Source organism: Syngnathoides biaculeatus, chromosome 22, assembly GCF_019802595.1.
Source record: "Syngnathoides biaculeatus isolate LvHL_M chromosome 22, ASM1980259v1, whole genome shotgun sequence".
NCBI lineage: Eukaryota > Metazoa > Chordata > Actinopteri > Syngnathiformes > Syngnathidae > Syngnathoides > Syngnathoides biaculeatus.
Window position 1 is genome coordinate 14,554,028 of NC_084661.1, and position 23,510 is coordinate 14,577,537.

Consider the following 23,510-nt stretch of genomic DNA (forward strand, 5'->3'; position numbering starts at 1 on the left):
AAGTCACGCTGCCTTCCTGTCCTGCACCTTTTTAAATTGCATCCTTCAAAACAAGGCCAAACTCACTTGAGGACCACAGAATAAAACGCGTAACGAAATCCAAAAAAAGGACGTGTTGATCTTGATGCCTGCTTTTTGTTTTTCATCTCGTGTTTACCATTGCGCTCGCGCGCTCCCAAATGTAGTTTTGGCACAGATTTCGGAGGTATCCGCGACCCCGCCTCGACAAAAACCGCGCAGGGGGAGGGGAAGAGTCGCAAAACGAGACTGAAAAGCAAACGTTTCCTGCGCGGAGGGCGATGCACCTCGCTGTGTTTGTCATCTCGTTGCAGTGCCGTTTGGGGAGATGGGACGTTGTGAAAAGCGTCAATACAGCAAATCCACTCTTCAGCGGCTGCTCGCCGTCGGGACCGCGGGGGCCTCTTGGAGTGGGTGGGTGGCCGGCGGGGAGGCGGGCCGAGCAAATCGCACTGGGGAGACTTAGAGTGGGCTCCATTTTCCATGCCGTTGTTTTGTTGATTGGGGTAGTAGAAGGTAATAATGCGCCGCAGTCCATAAAGCCCATCAAACGCATAGCGGTTATGTGATTTAGGTCACGGCAGATACTTCATTGATCCCGAAGAAAATCGGACTCAATTGGAATCGCCTTCTTGAAACATCATCAGTCGCAATTAACGTGAGCTTTCCTTCCGTTGGTTACCATGGAAACAGACCAAGCCCACAAAGAGTGTGGGCAATAATGAGTTTTGTTTGTTTTTTTATTATAGGACTCCCGCCAATTTCAATAGAAAAAAAAAAAAAATGACAGTTGGCACTCGCTCCCGCGCATTGAGTGATTTGATTATCGAACATCATGAAGTGTCAGCCTGTATTGGCTTATGATGCTCCATATTCAGCCTACTGTATTTTATAATATTTATTAAATCATAAACACGATACAGTAATAGTTTCTGAAGAAGTGGGAAGGCTGTTTTAAGAAGCTCGCTGGCGCCCACCTTTTGGCCACAAAATTCATTATTTTGTCCACAGGTACATTATGAAAAATAATGTTTGGGGGGTTTTTTTTCGGATTTTTTTAGCGGCCGACTGATGAAATCTCATCTTCATAAACGTGAACATGAAAGAGTTAACTCCAGCTCCCACCTGAATTCTGTTTCTCAGCCAACCAAACTAGTGTGTCGCCGTTCGAAATTATGACCGATACGATAGAATATGATGAGTGACATATTTTTACTGACAATGACTGCCAACAACTTAAAAGCTCAGTTGGAAGGCGGCGGTCCCGTTTTTGGACCAGCTCCCAAATGTATTGCGGGGATTTTGTCGATTTTAATATACGAGTGAACGCGGCGGATTGGAGTTCCACTTTAGATTGTCCCAACTTTGCTGCCCTGCGGACCTTGGCTGAGCAGATTTGTCATAAAAATTTTTTTCAACAATTCCCTTTTAAATCTACGGACAACACGGACGCCCATTCCAGATTTACGGACTCGGGGAGTCATTTTTTTTTTTTTTTGGAAGGGGCTGCAGGTCGGCGGTCTGAAATGGAGCGATAGTGATGCGTCGTCACATTCATCTGCTCTAACGCAGACGCGAGCGTATCCCGTTGTGTATTGTCGAAAAACAACAAACCCTCACTCAGTATCAGACCCACTCGCAGTCGTCCATTTGTGACCACAATTGTGCATACAGGATGCAGCGATTTGGGGTAAACCGCATAAAGGCACTTGGCCGCCAGAATGATAACGACGGGCCATTTATTGCGGCTGCTTCCCCTATTCAGACGTGCACGGGGTATTTCCTGGTTACATTTAAAGTGCGTATAATACAACGTAGACAAAGATATCATATCATTGCCTTTGACATTCAAACCCTCACCCTGAGTTCAATGCGTATTTAAAAGAAAAGAAACCGCTGAGATAGGCTTCAGCCCCCGTACACGGACGAGTGTTGCGGCCACACGTTAACCTAAGATCACTATGATCGACGGCTTATTTTCTTTTTTTAAAATATGCATTGGACTCATTTGAGAACAATCCATATTAAAAACTGTCGGGGAGAGGTTTCCCGAAGATTAATGTGTGGCCCCAACATGCTTCCGTGTACGTTGGAGACAACGCCCTGTCAATTTTTTTTTTTTTAAACGCATTGTTCTCAAATGAGCCAACTTGGCATTATAAACACTTGTTGGGAATTTGAGATTCCTACCTGAAAGGAAGTGATCGCTACACAGGCATGTGTGTACTTTGGTTCGGCACCATCCATCACATTTAATTGCCGAAATCCTTCAATCTTTTCTGGTCTTTTCAGCTGGTATTCCATAGAATGATCTCTTTGAATATCTGTCTCGTCTGTTGGGACAACCAACAGCACAACAAGTCTCGGGCATTGTGAATATTCTGCTCCTGTTCGATGTCCCCCACATTGTTTGACAGGCAATATGGCAAAATGGTGACGCCACGTGCACGAGCTCTATAAGTGGTGTAATTGTCATCTTTATGTATCCCCCTTTTCACATTTTGTATGCATTTGCTCTTTTCAGGAGCGTCGAGTCAATTTTTCTGCCGATGGTTCTCGCGGGCACATTGTCACCCACACGAGCCAGCAGAGGGCTCAACCGCTTGCGGGCGACACGGGCGGATTTATAGCCCGCAGACACTCCCTCATGACTACACGGCCAAGCCTCTGTGATTACGGCCTAATCCTCCCCAGTATATCATGTGCAGCGCGGCGGCACATTGAGCCTTTGTGACATCACACGCGTGTAGCGAAAGCGGGCGGGCCTTGGCGGGACTTCCCTCTCAATTCTCGCCGTCCGTCTTATTTTATATCTTCTTTTTAAATATATATGTATATTTTTTTATAAACCCCGCTATCGCGAGTTCTTTATTCGCCCTGTCAGTCTCTTTGCCGCTCGCAGTCGCACATAGAGGGATGGGATCAACGGGGATTATCACTGTCAGTGAATGTCTGGAGAACGCGACAGAGTTCTGCGTCATCGCGGTGTTTTTTTTTTTTTTCATTTTTTTTTTTTTTTGCTGAGCTGACCTGGCCTGTGCTTAATGCGGGCAGCCACGAGGCGCAGACCCAAGACCTTGCCCTGCAGGCAGCGGTTAACAAATGTACGGGAGCACCCGCCATCAAGAGAGCGGCAAGTGTTTTGAAAGTGGATTCTGTTTGATTTCAGAGAATTTCAAACTGAGTGAGCACATTTTTGCGTTATGATTCATTCTGTTAATTTGTCTTCGCTGTAGAGCAAAATCCTACATTGGCCGGGTTATAATCTAAATAAATATATGCCTTGGCTTGGTGAAATTTGGGGAAACATTGGTTGCTCAGCACCATACGTGTATGTGAGGAGTTACCAAACGAGGGATTAATAATTAAGCAAACCCCACGAGACCTGACATGAGGATTTAATTGGAAGTGAGGGAGGGAGGGAGGAGCAATGATTTGTGTGTGTGTGTGGGGGGGGGGGGAGTGCGCTTATTAATGAATGGAGGAAACCGCTGTTTCCCTTTGCATTTTTTTCAATGCTTTTTTCCCTCTTTTGTTTCATTTGTGTTATTTTCATCCTGTTCAGTTTTAATTATTTGATTTCACATTACTTGTTTTGATGTATGTTTTTTTTGGTGGTGGCATTTTCTTTAAATCTTGTAAATTGCTTTTTTTTTTTTTTTTTTTTTTACTTTTTTCCTTTTTTTTTTTCTTTTTGACGTTTTGACAAGCCTTGTATTATTTGTTGCATGTCTACTTCTTCCCGCAGTGTACAACTTTGCATCTGCCCCTGGGAACTCTTCGTATCCCGGCTCTTGTAGTTTAATGTCGTTGTCCACCTTCGTTATCCATCCGCTCTGTCATGTCCGCGGCGTTCCGGTCATGTCCGTGCGCAGGTCGGCTAGAGTTTGACGAGAATCTTCAAAAAAAAAACAACAACAAAAAAAAACACGCTCCAGGCTGCAATCAGAATCCCACGTGGAACAAGTACTTCAAGGCTTCGGCGGCGCTACCCGACTGAGGGTCCCATCGTGTCGCCTTTTTTTTTTTTTTTTTTGTAAACGGGCCGATGTTTCTCCGCTCATGCAAATTGGACTTTTGAATGTTCGTTTTATTTTTGTTTCTCGGTCCTTGTTAGAAAAGCGGTCGAAGGGAAACGCAATCCGCAAACTGCGTCCGCTTGAGGAACGCAGAGTTTATTTATTTGGACTCCACGTCAAAACAAACATCAATTGGACAATCAGAGATTTTTGAAAATGCCATTTTGAAATTCCGCCCTTCTGGTGAAAGGCTTCCCCAGTCGACGCGTGACGAGAAGTGGCAGTAAACGTTTGTCATGTTTATTTTGCATCAAAAAGTCTGCGCTTGCCGTCAGATTGGAAGCTCTCGCAGTGTTTCTGACAGCCGTCGGAAGCTCGTATTAAACTTGTGTCCAATCACAAATGTCGCCCCCCCCCCTTTCTATTTGTCTTCTTTTTAATCTCCTTGTAGAGCCGAGAGCCAGACACTTGTCTGCTCCTGCCTTCTTGTCCTTTATTTGCTCCCTTTGTCTAAAAAGTTACTGCGGGAGAACAAAACTTCGGTGCCGGCTTTGATCGAAATGTCATCTTCCGGGATGACCATTTTTGGGTTTTCCCACAAAGAAGCAACGCTGTGGCGTAAACCTTTCCATTTAAATTATTTGGTAAGTTGGCGCTTGTCATCACGTACTTGAAAAGATGACAAAACTCTAAAATGCTGCCGCTTGCATTTGTGTTTATTCAAATGTTCCCCGCCATTTTCCTCTATTTCCCCTTACCTGCGATTTCCTGTCCCCGTGTATTGCTTCAGAGCACTTTCCTGCATCCAATCGGATTCTTTTTGCGGGGCAAAGCCTGTGGGGGGGGGTCCTATTAGCATGCTAGCTGGGGTTTTCCCAGCTCGCGGGAGCCGCGGCTGACGGTGTCGACAGCCGCCGTTTAAGTTGCCAATCGGCGTGTCAGTTAGTGTCGCCGAGCAGTCAGCAAGTGTTTCGGCCGACGTTCGGGAAGATTCCCTCGAGATCCTGGCATGAGGGGATTTCAATTTCATCGAGATGTTTCTCTATTCTCTGTCTTTTTATCACCATTACGCCGTCATCCTGTTTTATTCATTCCATACCTTTCTGCATGGCAAATCTTATTTGACATCCACAACTTAGATTTTCTCTGGAAATTTGCACTATAATGCTACATGTCACAAGAAGCGACAGTGAAGAAAATAAGTATTTGAACACGCTGCTCTGTTACAAGTTCTCCCACGTACAAGTCATTTTCATCGGAGGTGCACGTCCACTGTGAGAAAGATAATCTAAAAAGAAAAATCCATAAATCACAATGTATGTTTTTTTTAAACGATTTATTTGTGTGATACAGCTGCAAATAAGTATTTGAACACCTGAGAAAAGCAATGTTAATATTTGGTACAGTAGCCTTTGTTTGCAATTACAGAGGTCAAACGTTTCCTCCAGTTGTTCACCAAGTTTGCACACACTGCAGGGGGAATTTTTTGCCCACTCCTCCACACGGATCTTCTCTAGATCAGACAGATTTCTGGGCTATTGGGTTTAGGTCTGGAGACTGGCTAGGCCGCGCCAGAACCTTGATATGCGTCTTACGTAGCAACTCCTTGGTTTTCCTGGCTGTGTGCTTTGGGTCATTGTCATGTTGAAAGACCCAGCCACGACCCATCTTCAATGCTCTGACTGAGGGAAAGAGGTTGTTCCCTGAAATCTCACAATACATACATACAATCTCCTTAATGCAGTGCAGTCGTCCTGTCCCATGTGCAGAAAAGCACCCCAAAAGCATGATGCTACCACCCCCATGCTTCACAGGAGGGATGGTGTTCTTGGGATGGAACTCATCATTCGTTTTCCCCAAACACAGTTCGTGGAATTATGACAGAAAAGTTCCGTTTTGGTCTTATCTGACCACAAAACCTTCTCCCATGACTCCTCTGTATCATCCCAATGGTCATTGGCAAACTTAAGACGGGCCTGTGTTGGTTTAAGCAGGAGAACTTTCCGTACCATGCATGATTTCAAACCGTGACGTCTTAGTACATTACCAACAGTCATTGGTTTTCACAGGTGTTCAAATACTTATTTGCACATGTATCACACAAATAAATCGTTAAAAAAAAAATCCTACATTGTGATTTCTGGATTTTTCTTTTTAGATTTTCTCTCTCTCAGTGGACGTGCAACTACGATGGAAATTTCAGACCCCTTCATGATTTCTAAGTGGGAGAATTTGCAAAATATCAGGGTGTTCAAACTAAAGATTAAAAAAGAGATGCACGGTACAGTCCAGTCCATCTGGAACGCTTTGGAGCGCAAACTAAAGGCGTCCCCCGGCTCGCGAGAGCCGGCGCTGAAAGTAACGACAGCCGCCATTTGAGTTGCCAATCTGCAGCGCGTCGATGCTCGCGGGCTGTCAGTCAGCGAGGGTTTTTGCAGGCGCCGCTGCGGAACGTCGCACGGACGCCGGGCTATCGACTTCACCCTCTTCGGCCCCGCCGTATCTTCCCGGCCTCGATCGGAAACGCTTGCGTCAGCCGCCGTCGTATAGGCGGATCGTTACAGAAGGTTGAAAGCCGACTTTGTACTTGGTGAACATTTTTGGCCGCTGTTATCAATATTCAGTGTACCCCGAAGCAAATCTACAGGCATAGGATTTTACTTATAGAAACAAAGCATGCTCGTGTCTCCAGCGAGAAGTTGGGGGGGGGGGGGGGTCCTCCATCTTTTTTTGTCAATAATGCTTCTTCCATGTCAGCGTCGGAGACGTCACAACGACGGTAAATGCCTTCGCGTCTTATCTATGAATAGCCAAACATGCGAGTTGCATGTATTGAATACTTGCCAGCGCTTTTCGCTGCTTCCATCAAACAGCAGCCCGCCACTTCCAAGCTTTTTTTTTTTTTAAATAAATAAATGTGTCCCTGCAGCCAACTTGGAAATGGGCAACTCGCACATGTGCACACCATTTTTTTTTTTTAAATGAATGCAGCTGAATAATGGGCGGGCCCGTGCGAGATGGAGCCCCATATGATGAATGTCAGCTTTGCCAGAGTAAATAATCATCATCCATCATCAAGAATCCCATCCTGAGCTTTTTTTTTTTTTTTTTTTTTTTTTTTAGAAAATAAACACCTGCTTAAAGATTGCTGTGATTTATGGCAATTTAACCCCCCCCCCAACTTAAATGGATAGTTTGCTCCACTGCTCATCTTTTTTTTTTTTTTTTCCCAGTCCCTCCAACGCCGGAGTAAGTAGGAGTGGGTGCCGGAGGAGGGCAGATGAGTTGATATTAGAAACGAGGTGTCACGAGCAGTGGGCAGCTGCTGGAGATGCGGAGACAAAAGAAGTGGAGATGTCTTGAGTGAGATTCCCAATGGGGGGGGGACAAAAGGTGCCGTAGAACAGGAGTCAGAGGCAGAGGATATTTCTGATTTGATTTTTTTTTTTTCTTTCTCAAAGATTCTCCCGAGAGAAATCTTTTCGTTTTTCCTTCCCGATTTGATCAGAAAAGTGTCGTGAATGATGTGCCGGTTTATGATTCGCAATGGCGACACTCGATGAATGCGGGCAACTCCCGACTTTGGCCTTGCCGTCGGAAAACAGAACGACGGCTAATTAGGAAGCTCGCTGAGGATTCTGTCGAGAGGGAATTGGCTGTGTTGCGGATTTGATGAGTTCAGGTGCAAAAGCGGACGCGCGCCATTCAGACAAAAATCGTGCCAAGCCTAAGAGTGAAAATAGTGATGTATCGTTCCGTTGTGGTAAAGAGGGAGCTAAGTCGAAAGGCGAAGCTCTCAATTTACCAGTCGACCTACGTTCCTACCCTCACTTGTGGGCATGAGCTGTGTGTTGTGACCGAAATAACAAGATCCCGGATACAAACGGCCGAAAAGAGTTTCCTCCGCAGGGTGTTTGGCCTCTCCCTTAGAGATAGGCTGAGAAACTCAGTCATCAGGGCCCCTCCCTCAGTGTCGAGGCGCTGTTGCTCCACATTGAGAGGAGCCAGATGAAGTGGCTGGGGGCATCTGATCCGGATGCCTCCTGGACGCCTCCCTGGTGAGGTGTTACGGGGATGTAACACAGGAAAGAGACCCCGAGGACGACCCAGGACACGCTTGGAGAGACTATGTCTCTCGGCTGGCTTGTGAACGCCTCGGGATCCCTCCGGGATAGCTGGAAGAAGTGGCTGGGGAAGGGGAAGTCTGGGTATCACAAGTGACAAGTGATGTGTACATACACATACACACGCACACGTATTTACATCATTTTGTAGCCTACTCGTCACTTCCCCTCCTCAAACATGCCTGCGCCCGCCTTTGGTTAATTGCGTGGAACCGTCCAAGAGAAATGATCTCATGAAACTCATCGGTGAGATTGCTGTCAGTGATCACATCCGCAGATTCTACAGTGAGCCTTCGCACTCAAGTAGGTCGGCAGGATGTTGAAAATAGCCGCAAAGAAGAAAATATCAGACTCTGTGCCGACAATAGGAATTGGGTCTCCGTTTGAAGGGTTCGGATTGGGGGTGAATTTAAGTTAAGGTGACGGTTTAGTTACCAAGACTGAGGTTCTAGTACATTATTAACCAGTTTCTCTATGTTTGTTGTTGTGGACCTAGGAAGAAACCATTAATATGTGGCAAAGATCCAGATAAAGACGCATTGTACGTAAATTGTATGTGTATTATTCCGGTTGTAGCCCATTTCAGCACTTATTGTTAAATTGGACTTTATTAGATTATGTAGCTCTCCATGATGTTATGGCCAATCATAAAGGTTTCTGGAAAGATGACTTTCAAATAGCTCCACAATCTTTCCTCCAGTTTGTCGCATCACGATTAGAATTGCATCCCTTTCCCATTTTGTGTAGGCATGACTCTTGTCACCGGAAGAAGAAGGAAGAAAAAAAAAAACCCATTACATGCTACGTGAACCACAGTTCACGGAATCTTCACGGAGGCGAGAGCAAGTCTCCAGGTGCAGAGGAGAACCAATCTCCGGAGGGGGATAAGAATGAGAGAAGAAAAGGCATTTGTAAACCAATAAAAAAAAAAAATAAAATAAATACCTTGTTATCATGGAGGAGGGAACTCTGTAGGCTGGCCGCAAACCCACGTTGACACATTATTATACTTCCAATATCTTGGGAAATATAAGAACTGCCTACACTACACCGACCGTGGGTAAATGGTATTTAATCTCGTCGTTGTTCCATCCGTGTTAGAATTTCATGTTTTCCCAACAATAGGTCTGAGCAGGAGGCAAATTCTAAATATTGAAACTGTCCCCCTTGGTGAACTTCCAACACGCGTGCTCATTTTGTTTCCGAAAAGAAAATGCGGCTGTTTTTACAATACAGGCCTTGGCTCTGTTTGGTGCTGAGTTGCAAAAAGTGGCGTACACAAAAGGGGGAGGCTAATGAGAACACAGGGGAGCGCGGAGGAAATGGCGGCACCGGATTGCCGAGCTGCGAAGGAGGAGGAATATGGAATATTGAGGGTAAAGTCTATTATCAGTGTCCAAAATTCTTGAAAGTTGGCAAAGACTGTGGACGGTCACCTCGAAGACCACAAGAGGCTCTAGTGGTCAAGATTCCATGGAAACCATGGAACAAAGATCTTATCAGTGGATACTTTAGCACTCGGGCGCAGGGTAGGCCGCAACCAGGACTTCACGGTAGTCATAATCATACGGCGCATGTAGACAAACATCTATCCACTGTCACTGAACTGTAGACAAAACTGTCCGCCGTCGTTTCAACTTTCCTCTTCAGTTTTCCTAACAACATTCCGTACTGTGAGAGTTTCTCGTGTTGACATGGTCGGTAGAACAAATTTCAAACAAAAATGCCACACGACCCAGTGGTTGGAAACCACTGGAATCGAAAATAATGGGTGACGGCAGCAAAAAAAACCACCAAAGCCTCTCGTGTAGAAAACGTAGTCTGTGTTCGGTACTCGGTCTACAAGATGTTCCTTTCCTAAAACCAACCTGTGCTCGGCCGATACGCTTTCAATTTCTTTTTAGGGCCCTTATGAACGACAGAAGGGTCCGCTCAACGGCTCGTGCGAGCACATTGTTACTTCTTGCCTCCTGATCTATGTGATCTGACGCAGAGGTGCTGACTCCAGTTTTAAACCACCCCCGAAAAAAATATCAAGAACAAGAGGAGCGAAAAGTAACCCCTGCTCACCGCGAGACGTCACGGTTTAAAAATAGCTCGCTCGCTCACTCAGGAGTAATGGTTTCACATTCAGCTCGGCCGTCTCTCGCAGGATGATGATGGTGATGGTGATTACTCCGCGGTCGTCAAAGCTGAGCAGACTTTCCATTGGCGGAAGCCGCACGGAAACAGGAGCTGTTTTGTAAAACAAGCAAATGCCCCGCCGTTAAAAAGCCACGCACGGAGAACCGGAGCTCCCGAAAGCAGAATCTTAGATAAGTCTGTCCATGTCACACCAGGGGATAGCGTCCACTTCCATTACTCTGCTAGCGAACGTTGAGCTAGCAGGTTAATGGAGCAATTATGCGGTCCATTTCCAAGCCAAACAAAATCATGTTACATTCCAAGAACGAGAGCTGGCTCTCGTTTTATCTTCCGAAGGCCTCGCAGCGGCCGTCCACCTCGCAGATCCTTCATCTCTTTCAGCTCATTTCAATTTCACATCTCAAACCATAAGGAATATTTAATTGGAGGCTCTGAATGCCGACGAGCGCGCGGGCACGCTAAAAAAGAAATCCTTTTCAAAGCGAACAAACCTCGCATTTGTGGGAGATAAGCGGTACGAGCGTCATAGAGACGTCAAGGCTCCTGGATGTTGCATCTGCGCGGCCGCAGGAGACGTCACATTTCATCGTGTGTCCACAAGCGGCCATGTTTGTTCTGACGGGTCCACGGGATCGCTGTTCTCTGGCCCTCCGGCTCCCCCCCCCCCCATCTTCGTCTCTCTCTCTCTCTCTCTTTGACTTACCGCTAGCTCCCGTCAATGTCATCAGCGAGCACTCCTCTCTCGAGTGGGATGGCCGTTTCATCTCACTCGAGAGAGAAGTGCGGAAGGAGAGACTCAGACCTGCGATGGTTTTCGAGGTCGGGGTGGGGTGGGGTGGGGTGGGGGGGGAGACTCTACCAGCCGAAGCATAAAGATCCTGTCTGGTTTGAATCTCGAGGGAGTACTATTGATCTACACTGGTACTTTTTTTTTTTTTTTTCAACTGTGTGATCTGTTTCAAAACTGCTGACTGAAACCAAATTTGACAAAAACTGAAGCAATAGTCCCCATAGGAAATAATGTAAATCCAATTAATATGGTCCAGACAGCCAAAAATGTTAACAAAAGATACATCGCCGAGTGAATTGCCTCATCACGTACGAACCACTACAGAACCGCGCGGCCAACATTCAGACGTCTTTTCGCTCAACTTTTATTCCTCCATATTTGTCGCGGTGCTGCCAAAATAACATTCTGTCCTGTTAGAATGCACTTGAGTCCATAAAAAGCTCCCCCATAAGTCCCATCCGATGTCCTTGTGGCACGTCGTATCAGATGGTTAGTTACACAACCTTTTCTCGCACCTCCTTTGCATTAAATCGTCACGACGTGCTTTTGCCAAATGGAAAATGCCACGATTAAGGTTCATCGCCGATGCCGTTATTGTTTCACGGCGCATTGAACTCCGTCGTGGTTTATATCAAGAAAACTTAATTATTGTGCATTGTAATAACATTTTGATTGTTTGGTTGTATGTTATGAAGGAAGCAACATCATAATTTGCACTAAAATTCTCTCGGCAAATGTTTTCCCCAGAATGCTTCGGTTATTCCTTGCTGATACATAAACAGTCTCATTCTCCCTTATGATACCATATTTCAGAGTTTTGCTGGCATCACACTTCATTAATTAGTGAAATTCATCACAGCTCACAGCCCTGCAATTACAGCACACTCGATGATAACGACATTTGTCTTTTTCAAAGCTGTGGAAGAGCGACGCTAGCAGAAATCTTTGAATCTGGAGAATCCTCCAACTGGACCAGCAACATTATTTCGTGGGAAATTGTCAAAAAATGAGGCTCCGTAGAAAGGTCAAGCTGGCCAGCGAGCAATCGGGATATTCTTTTTAGTTTGAAATGCAGCAAAACCTCACAGTGTAATTGGAATATGCTCAAAAGGTTAAACGCTGCAGAGAGCGACGGAAGGGCTGATCTTTTGAGTTGAAAATTCAACAGATTTGGGAAGAACTCTTGTAAAACATGAACGTTGTATAAGTGGGTAGAAAACTAATCATCACGTCTATAGTATAAGTTTTAAAAGATGCTCGATATTTGGTGGTAAAAATCTCAAAGTAATGTTATGTGACATTTGGAGGAGTCTTTTTCTTTTGACACGAATTTTTGAGATCATATTTTTATTGCAGCCGCTGAATAACACTTAGTCTCGACACAGCGTATGTACTTCGATTGCTTCAATGTCACCGGCACCTCCGTTACAAACCATTTCAGCAAACTCCTACTCAACACTTGAACTTTCCCGGCCTTGCAAAAGTCACGCAAGTCCACTTCTGACTGTCTTGTTGTGGCGTTGACTAGGCACAGACTTACTTTTTGTGTGTGTCTGTGTGAAGCCTTTCAGAGTGCGTAAGCGGCGGCCACTCCAGCAGGCACAAACATTGTCCGCCCCCCGAATCCATCCGAAGCGAAGCCGCTGGCAGATGCGCGCAAACGGGGGAACGCTCCAGTTGTGAGGATGAAGCCCACCGCGGCGTTACTTTGCTCCGTCAAAGCCGCTCAGCGAAAACAAACAAAGTGACTCGGAAATCTCCAGTGCGTAGTTCAAACTGGGAGGGATGCATTTTCTTTTCCTCGATTGACAATTTGCTCTTTCTCCGATCTCTACAAACACGGAATGTGTTTGCGCGCCCGAAGCCAACGTTTACAAAGAAAATGGCAGACGTTAATAATTCTGTCTAACGGTTGATTTTGGTTAGCGGCCCAAGAGATAAACAAATATTCCGAAATGGAACAATGGAGTAGTTTCCCCTTTTGCCTACATATGGACACTGCCGTAGCTATTCTGCATTAGTCCAAGCACAGAGCCTGATGCCCAAATTCCCTCGCCAAAAAGTGTCCGACGCAGATTTAAAAATGTACTTGGCCAGTTTGGGAGTCTTAAGATCATGCAGATAGCAGATTACATCGTTTATCAATTTTTGGACAAGGGAGCAATTCCATGTCGGAATCTCAAGTTTTCTAAAAGTGGCGTCTAATGACTTACTTCACTCCAATGGAGTGAATGAATGACACCGTTTTCATTTTAAGGAGGGGGAGGATACCTTCTGCTGACCACAGAAGTATCCCATTTAAATTTAATAAATCGAAGGTCTCTCTGCTCATTGGAAAGAAGCCGAGGATGTAGAAAAATGTCATTTTGGACATTTCACAACCTGCGCACTGTGCTAGCTAACGTTTTGCCTTAGAGATCGCAGATAAGATGGGTTAAGATACTGTTAAGACGTACTATATTTTATGTATCTAGTGTATCTATTGAAACCAGAGAAAAATACCAAAAAGTAATCCTAACAATTCCAGATTGTTGCTATGTGGGATGAAGAAGCTGAAAGGATAAGACAATTTAACAAGGCCCAAGAGTTTTGCTCTAGGAGCTCTCCTTTTAGCTACGCTTGTTACCCCGATATACTGTAACTGTGTAGCCAAGATGGCTGACGCGAGTGGCGCGTTACGAAATTGATGGTTTTCCCGCTAGGTTTATTAGTCACAGTCTTTATTGTTTTGCTTCGACACAGCACTGCTTCTACCCCTGCCAAAGATTATTCACGTTGATAGAAAGTTGCAGAGAGCCAAAAGTGGAAACGTCACGGAGGAAATAGAAAGGGATACGGATGGCGGCCATTTATTGCCACGTCCATCACTGCCTCGTTGTTTTGGCGACTCGGTTGGAAACGCAACTCATTTCCAAAAATCGACACCGGGGGAGATTTAGTAGGTATTCATCTGGAGTCTTTGAGGACATTCCAATGTGGCGCGTTGATTGTGGCGATCCCGGGTAGGTTTTCACTCGGCGTCCCGCACAATCGGCTCCCCTCACGCTCGTGACCCTGTTAGCTTTCATTTTCACCCACAGCATGGCAAATAATGGGCTCAAGGGCAGAGCAGTCAGGCTAAAGCTTCTGGAAATAGATTAAGACACGGCTCGCTCTCGCGCCCCCGCTACCTACACTCCCGTTTTAAGCAGGATCCATTTTGCCTTTCATTTTCCACGCCGCCTCACTTGGTCAGATCTCGGCGGGTAATGCGGACGCCGCTTAGGGGAGGGGTTGCGACGTGGAGTTTTTCCGAGGCGGTTTTGTCCCGAGATTCGTTTGGATACGCGCGGGTCTGTTAATTCCCGAGGTGTTTATTACCCCACCGTGCCGCCGAGCCGTCATTTCCTCTCTGATCCGCAAACCCGTGTTTTCTCTTGAAACGTCGGGTCATTTGTTGTCACGGTTGAATTGATCACATGAAACGGGGGAACAATAGTATCCCTCACAGAATTTGGCCAATGTTTCCTGGAGCTAAATGCTGAGTTAGTGACACACACTCGAAGCTTATGAATTATTCATTGGCCTACTTTGCTTTTTTTTTTTTTTTTTTTTTTTTTTTTGCTGTCCCAGCTTTTCATTTTTTTTGGGTGGGAGGTGATTATTATATCAACTCTTCAGGCTGAATAAACACTGTTGATCTTGCCCACCCCTTTTTATATTCATGCGCTTGGAGAGCATGAATATATATCAGCAACAATATGAAATGGCTTTGGGCTGTGTTACAAACCGCAAAGTAAGATTTCAAAAGTGAACAAATGACCACGCAGAAATATGAGCTTGGATCCTGTCTTTTTGACCGAGCCAAGTTTTCTTAATTGATTTATCATCAAGATTTATTGTGTTTGCCAGACGTGAGCCAAAGGCAGCAGACATTAATTACAGGTCCAATTAGCATCCTGAAGGATGATGCCGTTGTTCTATGAAGAACAGCAAGATGGTTGAAATAGATGAGTAAAACTGTGAGACAGTCGACTCTTTTTATCTCCATATTTTTGTCAGATAATCATTCAAAATCTACAGCGTTCAAGATTCATCCTGTGGACAGCTGACAACGTGCGTCCGACTGCCCGACAATGAACACAACTGTGACCTTTCCCCTAAACAACGCCAAATCTCTTGCGTCTGATGTCATTCAAAATTTAAGGCTTGTTGGATTCCAGATGAGGCTGAACGCAACGAAACTGGACTATCGGGAGAGAGAAAAAAAAATACAAAGATTGACAGAGAAGTGGAAAAAAATAGAGATGCCGACGTTAGTTCCGACTGTCATTGTGAATTTGCCTCGGGGCCTTGGCCAAACCATACACGCCAACGAGTACATACTGTATTTTCCCCTGTAAATGTCAGTTTAACTGTTGCGTTCGATGTGACGTGGTTTTTGCAGTTTTCTTTAGGACTCTTTTTGAAGCATTATTGTTTAAAACTCCACCAAGCGCATGTAAAATTTCACGAGAACTCTTGTTTCAGCTGACGGATTGATCAATCATCAAACGTCATTCGAAATAAATTAGATTCTTGCTTCGTCCTATGAGATAAAATTGAACTGCTTGACAAAAGCAATAGTTGCTTCTTCTTCTTTTCCTTTCGGCTTGTCCCCGTTAGGGGTCGCCACAGTGTTTCATCTTTTTCCATCTAAGCCCATCTCGTGCATCCTCCTCTCTAACGCCCACAGTCTTCATGTCCTCCCTCGCAAGATCCATCAACCTTTTCTTTGGTCTTCCTCTCCCTCTTTTCCCTCGCTGCACCCTTCCCCCAATATACTCACTCTCTCGCCTCTGGACATGTCCAAACCATCTCTCTAACCTTGTCTCCAAAACATCCAACTTTGGCTGTCCTTCTAATGAGCTCATTTCTAATCCTATCCAAGCGAGAACCTCAGCATCTTCCTTCCGCCCAACTGTTCCAATCTCCTTGGACCCGTTTCTTCACATCCTTACCACACTCACCATTGCCCTGGATTGTTGACCCCAAGTATTTGAAGTCGTCCACCCTCGCTATCTCTTCTCCCTGTCGCCTCAGTCTTCCCCCTCCGCCCCTCTCATTCACGCGCATATATTCTGTTTTGAAATATCTATCATTGTAGTGTTAAATACTACATATCGAACCCCTTGTGCCAGAAGTTATTCAAAAGCAATACTTAGCTTTTTTTCTGCTTACTTAGGTAACGCCTGACATTTAGTACCAGTGCCATGCATGTGATCCGTTGCCAGTGGAATGCCGACCACAAACAACGTGGCAAAAATCCAACATGTGACGAGACCCTTGCGAGCCAAACGAGCAGCGGATAATTGTATTCTAAATGAGCTTTGATCGGTCAGAATGGTGTTGCCGCACTGTATTTTCCCACCACCTTTCCCCCCCCCCCCCCCCCATAAAGCAAGCAAAACCCAATTAAGCCAAATGATTATGGATTTAGATTGCACGCCGTAATGTTGCTTCCATGTGCAGGCTGATAGACAAGGCGTTTATGCTAATAGGTTTGCTTGGCTTACGAGTGGCCGGCTCTGATAAAGCACTGTGTCTAATTAACATGCTGACAGCTGCACTGTTTGGGAAATCACACCCTTCCAGTCTATCATATAGTTAAGGAAGTGACTCTGGCTACGGGGGAACTGGTACAGTCATTTTACACCCCCCCCCCCCCCTCCACTCTGCATGATATGCACAAAAAATGAGGCAACAAATGTTCACCATTCTACTTTCACAAATGCAACGTCAAATTCAATTCTCCCATCTTTCAATCCCTCCTTTTTGGGATATCTCCAGCGGGCGCTAAAAATACCGCTCACGTCGCAAACGCGCTGATCTCCGCTTCCCGCACAGCTCTCGCGTGAATAATGAGGGTTTTTTTTTTTTTTTTTTTTTTGGATTGGTTAGGACGCGCTCCTGTGATAGCACCGAGCCCCCACCGGTGTCTCGGCAGCAAGCGGTAAACAGCATTCACCCAAAAAAAGACCAAAAAAAAAGTGAGAACAACAAACAAAAAAGCACACGCGAATGAAAACCACGCAGTAACGACTTTGAAGTTGCGAACAATCATTAGCACCAGGGGCGGGGTCCTCGAGTAGGTCTGGTAATTTTGTTTACACTTGGCACCCCGGACAGGAATACTAGCCCCTTGCCGGGGAATTTATGTGCACCGTTTCCCCCTCGGAATTGAGCGATTAATCTGATACTAGACTTGAGTATCCCACTCATTGTGTGCATGCTGCTATACTCTCAAAAAGAGGAGCATGGAAGGATGTCCAGAAGACCTCGCTAAAGATTACATGAATGTGTTTTATAATTATCTGATATGAGCTGTTCAGTCACAGTTTGGTCCGCATTGCCAGCAATAAGTCGGACTCGTTTCCGGCGAGAGTTGGACTCCGCCAAGGCCACCCTTTGTCACCGATTTTGTTCATAACTTTTATGGACAGAATTTCTGGGCGCAGCCAAGGCGTAGTGGAGGACTTCAAGTATCTTGGGGTCTTGTTCACGAGTGAGGGAAGAATCGAGCGGTAGATCGACAGACGGGTCGGTGCAGCGTCTGCAGTGATGCGGACTTTGTATCGGTCCGTTGTGGTAAAGAGGGAGCTAAGTTGAAAGGCGAAGCTCTCAATTTACCAGTCGATCTACGTTCCTACCCTCACCTATGGGCACGAGCTGTGGGTCATGACCGAAAGAACAAGAACCCGGATACAAGCGGCCGAAATGAGTTTCCTCCAGAGGGTGTCCGGGCTCTCCCTGAGAGAAAGGGTTAGAAGCTCGGTCATCAGGGAGGGGCTCAGTGTCGAACCACTACTCTGCAATCAGAGGAGCCAGATGAGGTGGCTGGGGCATCTGATTCGGATGCCTCCTGGACGCCTGGTGACGTGTTCCGGGCAGAGACCCTGAAGACGACCCAGGACACGCTGGAGAGACTATGTCTCTCGGCTGGCTTGGGAACGCCTCGGCGTCCCTCCGCAAGAGCTGGAAGAGGTGGCTGGGGAAAGGGAACTCTCGGTATCCCTGCTGAAGCTACTTCCCCCGCAACCCAACCCGGAAAAGCGGCAGATAACGGATGGATGGATGGATGGATGAATTCCCTCATAGTGAAGTTGTTTAAAAATTTGTTAACCTTTCCAGGACTGAAAAAACGTTCAAGTATATTCCCAAAAGCAATGCATTCAAGGTCACCAACCGAGTGTTCCCATCCGATTCTGACTTGTTCAACTAACAAACTGAATGTTTCATGGGTCCACAAAACTCTTTTTTTTTTTTTTTTTTTTTTTTTTTTTTTTGTGCAAGGACTACTCAGTAGGAGCCAGTTCACCCCATTCCACTAAGTGATGTAAGTGATGTTTAACTGCATGTGGGGAAGCAGTCTTCCACGCTCCCACCGGCGGGAAGCTGCTGAAGACTAGATATCGGCTGACCCGATAATGTGCGCTGGGAATTCAAACAGAGCCGGAGATGAAATAGATACCGCGCAGTGTTCTGCCAACAGTCCCATTTTTGAAGCCCGCCCCCTTTTTTGTGTGTGGATAACCACTTACTGATTGCAGCTCAAACCCGGAAACCAAAAAGTGATTCTGGGGGGGGGGGGGGGGGAAATCCTCTGCTTTTCCTGAATCTCCTACATTTGATACCTTTTTAATTGAATTGTCAGTTATCTCGCATCCGTGCTGTATTTACAGTCGCGCACGTAACTGTGCGACTGAGGTGTTTGATGGTGTACTTAGCTTGAAATGCTAATGTCTGTTGACAGAGGACGCTAATGTTGTCACGACGCCGTGGAGTCCCGCAGCTCTCGTTAAGGGCTCTTGTCATTTGTACTCTTCTTCTCATGCTATGCGACGTTCCCAAAGAGACCTTTTGGACCTTTGTGGGGGTTTTTTTTTTTTTTTGCACTCTTCTTGTCAATCAAAGGTCACCTCTTGGCGGGCTGGCGCCGTCACCTCAGGAAGGGTTTGTCCCTTGACGTGGCAAACTAAAAGGCCTTCTGACAAGAACCGCGGTGATTCAGTCACCCTTTAAATCCAAAGAGGGAAACTTGTTAGTGTTGGCTCCAGGGCTCCGCTTAAGAGTTGTGGAGTATAATTGTGCTTTTAAACACTTTTGTAGCTACAAATCCATTGCTGGTATCTTGCTCATTTCATATTTCACCTGAATTGACAAGCGGGTAGGCACGAGCTACGTTGTTTATGTTGCTATCGCTGAAATAAGATTCTTCGTTCAGGAACGTTCACTCTCTTGCATCGACATTTTACACTTTCTTTCATGTTCCACAGGAGAAAATGGGCATAATTTAGTCTTTCCGTCACAGATATTGGAATTTTTTGTATTCAAATTGCGCACGATATTCTACGTGTTGCATGCCTCATTCATCTCAGAAAGACGAAAGGGAAGCACAAAAAAGCACACAAAAAGCTAGCCGTGTTGAGGTAGTTTTGCATTTGAAAACATTTCTTTTTATGGCATCTCTGTTTCATTTATCGTGACTGGTAGCAAATAAAGCACTTACATGTTTTCTTTGTATATATTTTAGCCACCCTAAAGATAACACCGCATCACGCTATTCTGAGCGCTATTCGCTAGTTTCCTCCCTTCCCAAGGGCTCGTCGGGTCGAAAATCCGACACGGAAATAGAACAGATGAAGTTATGAATCAATAAGCATCCGAGCGGGTCCGGCGATGTTATAGTCGATGTAAGGGAGATGCAAGGCTTGCCATGACTAAATCTTGACTCATGTAAAATATCAACAGAATAATAAGCAGCTTGTTTTTGTAAGCGGGGCTCTTGGAATCAATGCAGCGTTAGGCTGTAGGCCTACGTGGCTCAAACAATCTCATGAATATTCATGTCAAACGAAATAGGAAAGCGCCAAAAGCCATCGTCGTGGCATGAAGCCACCGTCAGTGTGCTTGTGGTGCACATGCTAACCGCCACTCTGGTTTTACAAGCGCGAGCAGAACACGTTTCTCGCATAATGCGGACCGACTTGCGGGTTGCTTCACAGTTCACTTGCTAAGCAGCGCTGGAGGAATCAATTCAGTATGCATTAATGGAACGCGTTTATATGAATCCCAATCAAATGACTTTTATAAGTTCATTTATACAAAATTAGCAGCGAGCGGAATTATGAATTACTTATGTATGGCAGGTGTCGCGCGAGATATCCTGACAGCCAAAGGCACAGTAGGGTGCATCTTCCTGCTACATTATAAATAAAGTAGGATGCCATGTTAAGGAAGTGACAGCACGGCGATGGTACTTTCCGAGGTAGTAGGTAATCCGAATGTGAATAAATCATAGTGACATGATCAAAGATGGCGTGTTAAAAGAAAAGGGAGGAAGAAACAGAGGGGAAAAGTCGACAGCCGGAATTGACAATTCAAAGGGAAACACGCTGGAAAAATACGCGATCCGCCTGTTCGGCGGGTTCAGTTGGGGACTCCTTCTTACAAGGCAACTGTAAAAATGGAGAGCATGCATAAAGGTCAGACCGCCGCTGGTACGGGCAACCCTCGTGTCTTGACGTCCCGTCTTTGGAATTACACTCAGTGTAATTCAGCGAGGCAAGTTTGCTTTTATCGTCGATGGCAACATTCTGGTTTGATATCAAAAGATGAAAAGGGGAGTGATACTTGGATTTGGATTGAATGTACATCTTAAAAGACTTAAATTGCTAACTAAATGCGAGGTTCTGGGTTAAGCAAAGGTGTTAAAACGGTCTAATCTTTAGCAGGTAAATTGCATGCTCTGTAGGGTTTAAGTCTGATGAATAATAAAAAAAATCGCTTCTCACTTCTTGTGTTCTTTATTTGAGTCAGTTTGGTTACATCTGCATTTAAATAAATAGACAATATGAACTTTATTTTGCTGCTCCCATCATGTGTTACACCCAGGCATGAGCCAATATCTATTTCGATTTTGTTAACCATGTAATAGCCAGGTATTGCTTTAACGGATCCAAAATATATTCCTTTCAAATGCTAGGCGAAATAACTTTTTCCCCCCCAATTAAACCCACGACATAGTTACATAAATGTAAAAAAAAGTAGTACAACTGTAAAAGTACTTATTCCTCAGAAATAAGTCGCACATTTTCTGCTTTTCTCCGCTTTGCGTGTAGCCCCAGGCCGTAAATTAATTGATAGGAGCCATGCTAGCGAGCTCGTTATGTCTCTCCATCTATTGTCATTTATTTCACCGATTTGTAAAGATGCTAACTCTAGTTGATAAGTGCAAATGTTTCAAGATGTAGTAACTCGAAGAGTGACAGGCGTCCCTCTTGTGAATTGTGATATCGTTTTGGAAACATTTCCTGTATCAGCAACACTTTTGGCCGAAACTGCCCGTGTCCAACTTTGCCATCTTCATATTTTTTCACAAATCTATATTATTGATCAGTCGCCACATAATTCTGTGATTCCTCCAAAATAAGTCAAAAATGGCTCGCTCCCTCTTCCGATGTAACAACTCGCTTTTCAGCTTTGAAACTGCGCAAACATTTTCATCTACCAACTATTTAAATGATTCCAACGCCACCCCCCCCTCCCCTCTCCTCTTCAATCATCCCAACAAAAACGAGAAAAAACATCAGCGCTACAATCCGAATAACAATGTTATCAGCGGCTATAATTAATCTTGTCGTTTCCCAGAAGCCTCTAAAGGTTAGCCGTATCAGAACGGTAATGATGATTGGAAGCCGGATAAATTGCGGCTGTGCTTTTGTGTACGGCGGCGAGGCTCGCTTAAATCACGGCGTGCCGGGGGAAGCGGTGACCAATCAATCGCGTCCCCATTGAGGTAATTATCTTTGTTTATTTTTGTTTGCGATGCAATATCCCGATGTTGTGAATCCTGATTGGCCAATTTATACACACGGGCCAGAATGTACGCTTAAAAATAGCACAGCGATCATTTCGGAAGCTGCCAGCGGAGCCGTGTCGACTCCCAACGTCACATCAAATAACAATGCGCGACGTCGTTATGGAAGACTCGCGACATGCAGTGGAGCCCACGGAGGGTTATCCGTCCTCCTTTAGGCTCCCTGTACGGCTCTGGAGCAAATTTCTGCTAATTGTTCATCCGGCAACTTTACCGCTCGGCTTTGCTCTCCGAGCTCACCGACGTGTCGTTTTCAGCGGCGGCAGGCAAAAGAGGTTTTTAAAACTCCTCCGAGCATACCTGTTGTGTACCGGGGCAGCAACCGTGGCGCCGTCAGGTTTTTTTTTTTTTTTTTTTTGGGGGGGGGGGGGGGTGTTGGATCAGAATCTCTACCAGGTGGGTCGGAATCACCTTTTACTAGTTTTGTGATTGGCGTTTGTCTCTTGTTTTACATTTCTTGTGTTTCCCGAGTTTGGTTCTCTCCTGAAAAAGTGTCAGTTCATTTCGTGACCACGTTCGTAATTGAAATTTTCTTCATTACTAATTTTATTCATGTAGAGCAGCGGGTGTCAGGTTCATTTTTGTCGCGGGCCACATTTTACTTGCGGTTTCCCTCAAAGCAACGATAAAAATCTTTAACCGCCCCATCATATTTACACGCGAAATTCATGAACTAGTTTTGGAAATCAGAAATCAAGGGTAATGGGTTTTTCCAACTATTGTTGTTAGGTAACACAAAAATGCTTGTAATTTCTCAATGTTATCATTTATGATAGGACAATTTGAAATCTTGGTACAGATTTGAACAAAAAAAAAAATCACGGAAGTTGATACACATGATTTGCCTCCGCGGGCCACATAAAATCACGCGGCGGGCCGGATCTGGCCCCCGGGCCTTGAGTTTGACACCTGCGATGTAGCGATTTTGGATTTTTTTTTTTTTTTTCTCCTAATGCGCATTTCAAATCCTGCGAAGAAGGATGCCGTTCACCCGACCTCCAGGGTCCCTTTTTCCTCACTATCTGAATGTTTACTTCGATTCAGTTCTTTTTACCCGGCATTTCCTCCATTCCGCAGAGTTTGGATGAAAATGCATATCAATTTTCCAAATACTGGGCTCAAGAGCATATTCCGCGGTCATCTCAAAAGACGCCTTTCTGGTTTCTTGCTTCAGTTTCTATTCTATGGATGCTTTGTCCCACTTAGCCACCAGCTATTAATATAAATGTGTTCTTGTAAGTACTTTACGTGTAACAGTGGGCTTCAGGGCGGTGCAGGCCATTTCCCTCTTTCCCAGCGGTGATCATTCAGTGCACAATGAATGCAGCTCATTGTGATTGTAATAGCGCCAATCCTTGATATTATTGCGCAGTACACAATGCGCCCGCTCGCCCCCCGTCCCAATGCTCCTTTTCAGCCCGAGGACATCCAATTGGACTCGGGGAAACGCGTTTCTGCTTAATGTCAGCTCCGACTTAAGGGCGACGCGGGACTGCGGGCCTCCGTGTCGCAAGTAA

The 23,510-nt window shown here is 45.3% G+C and overlaps 1 protein-coding gene across 6 annotated transcripts in view; it reads left to right on the forward strand.

Annotated features, from left to right (window-relative positions):
- The window catches only part of nrg3b (neuregulin 3b), a 243,155-nt gene that overhangs the window by 118,397 nt on the left and 101,248 nt on the right, over positions 1-23,510 (forward strand). Inside the window, exon 7 of one of the 6 annotated variants that reach the window (XR_009793670.1) lies at positions 8,909-9,139. The exons of the other annotated variants lie outside the window; for them this stretch is intronic. The gene's annotated coding sequence lies outside the window, so the exon portion shown is untranslated. Of the gene's footprint in view, positions 1-8,908; positions 9,140-23,510 lie in introns of those variants that run through there. 6 annotated transcript variants of the gene reach the window in all.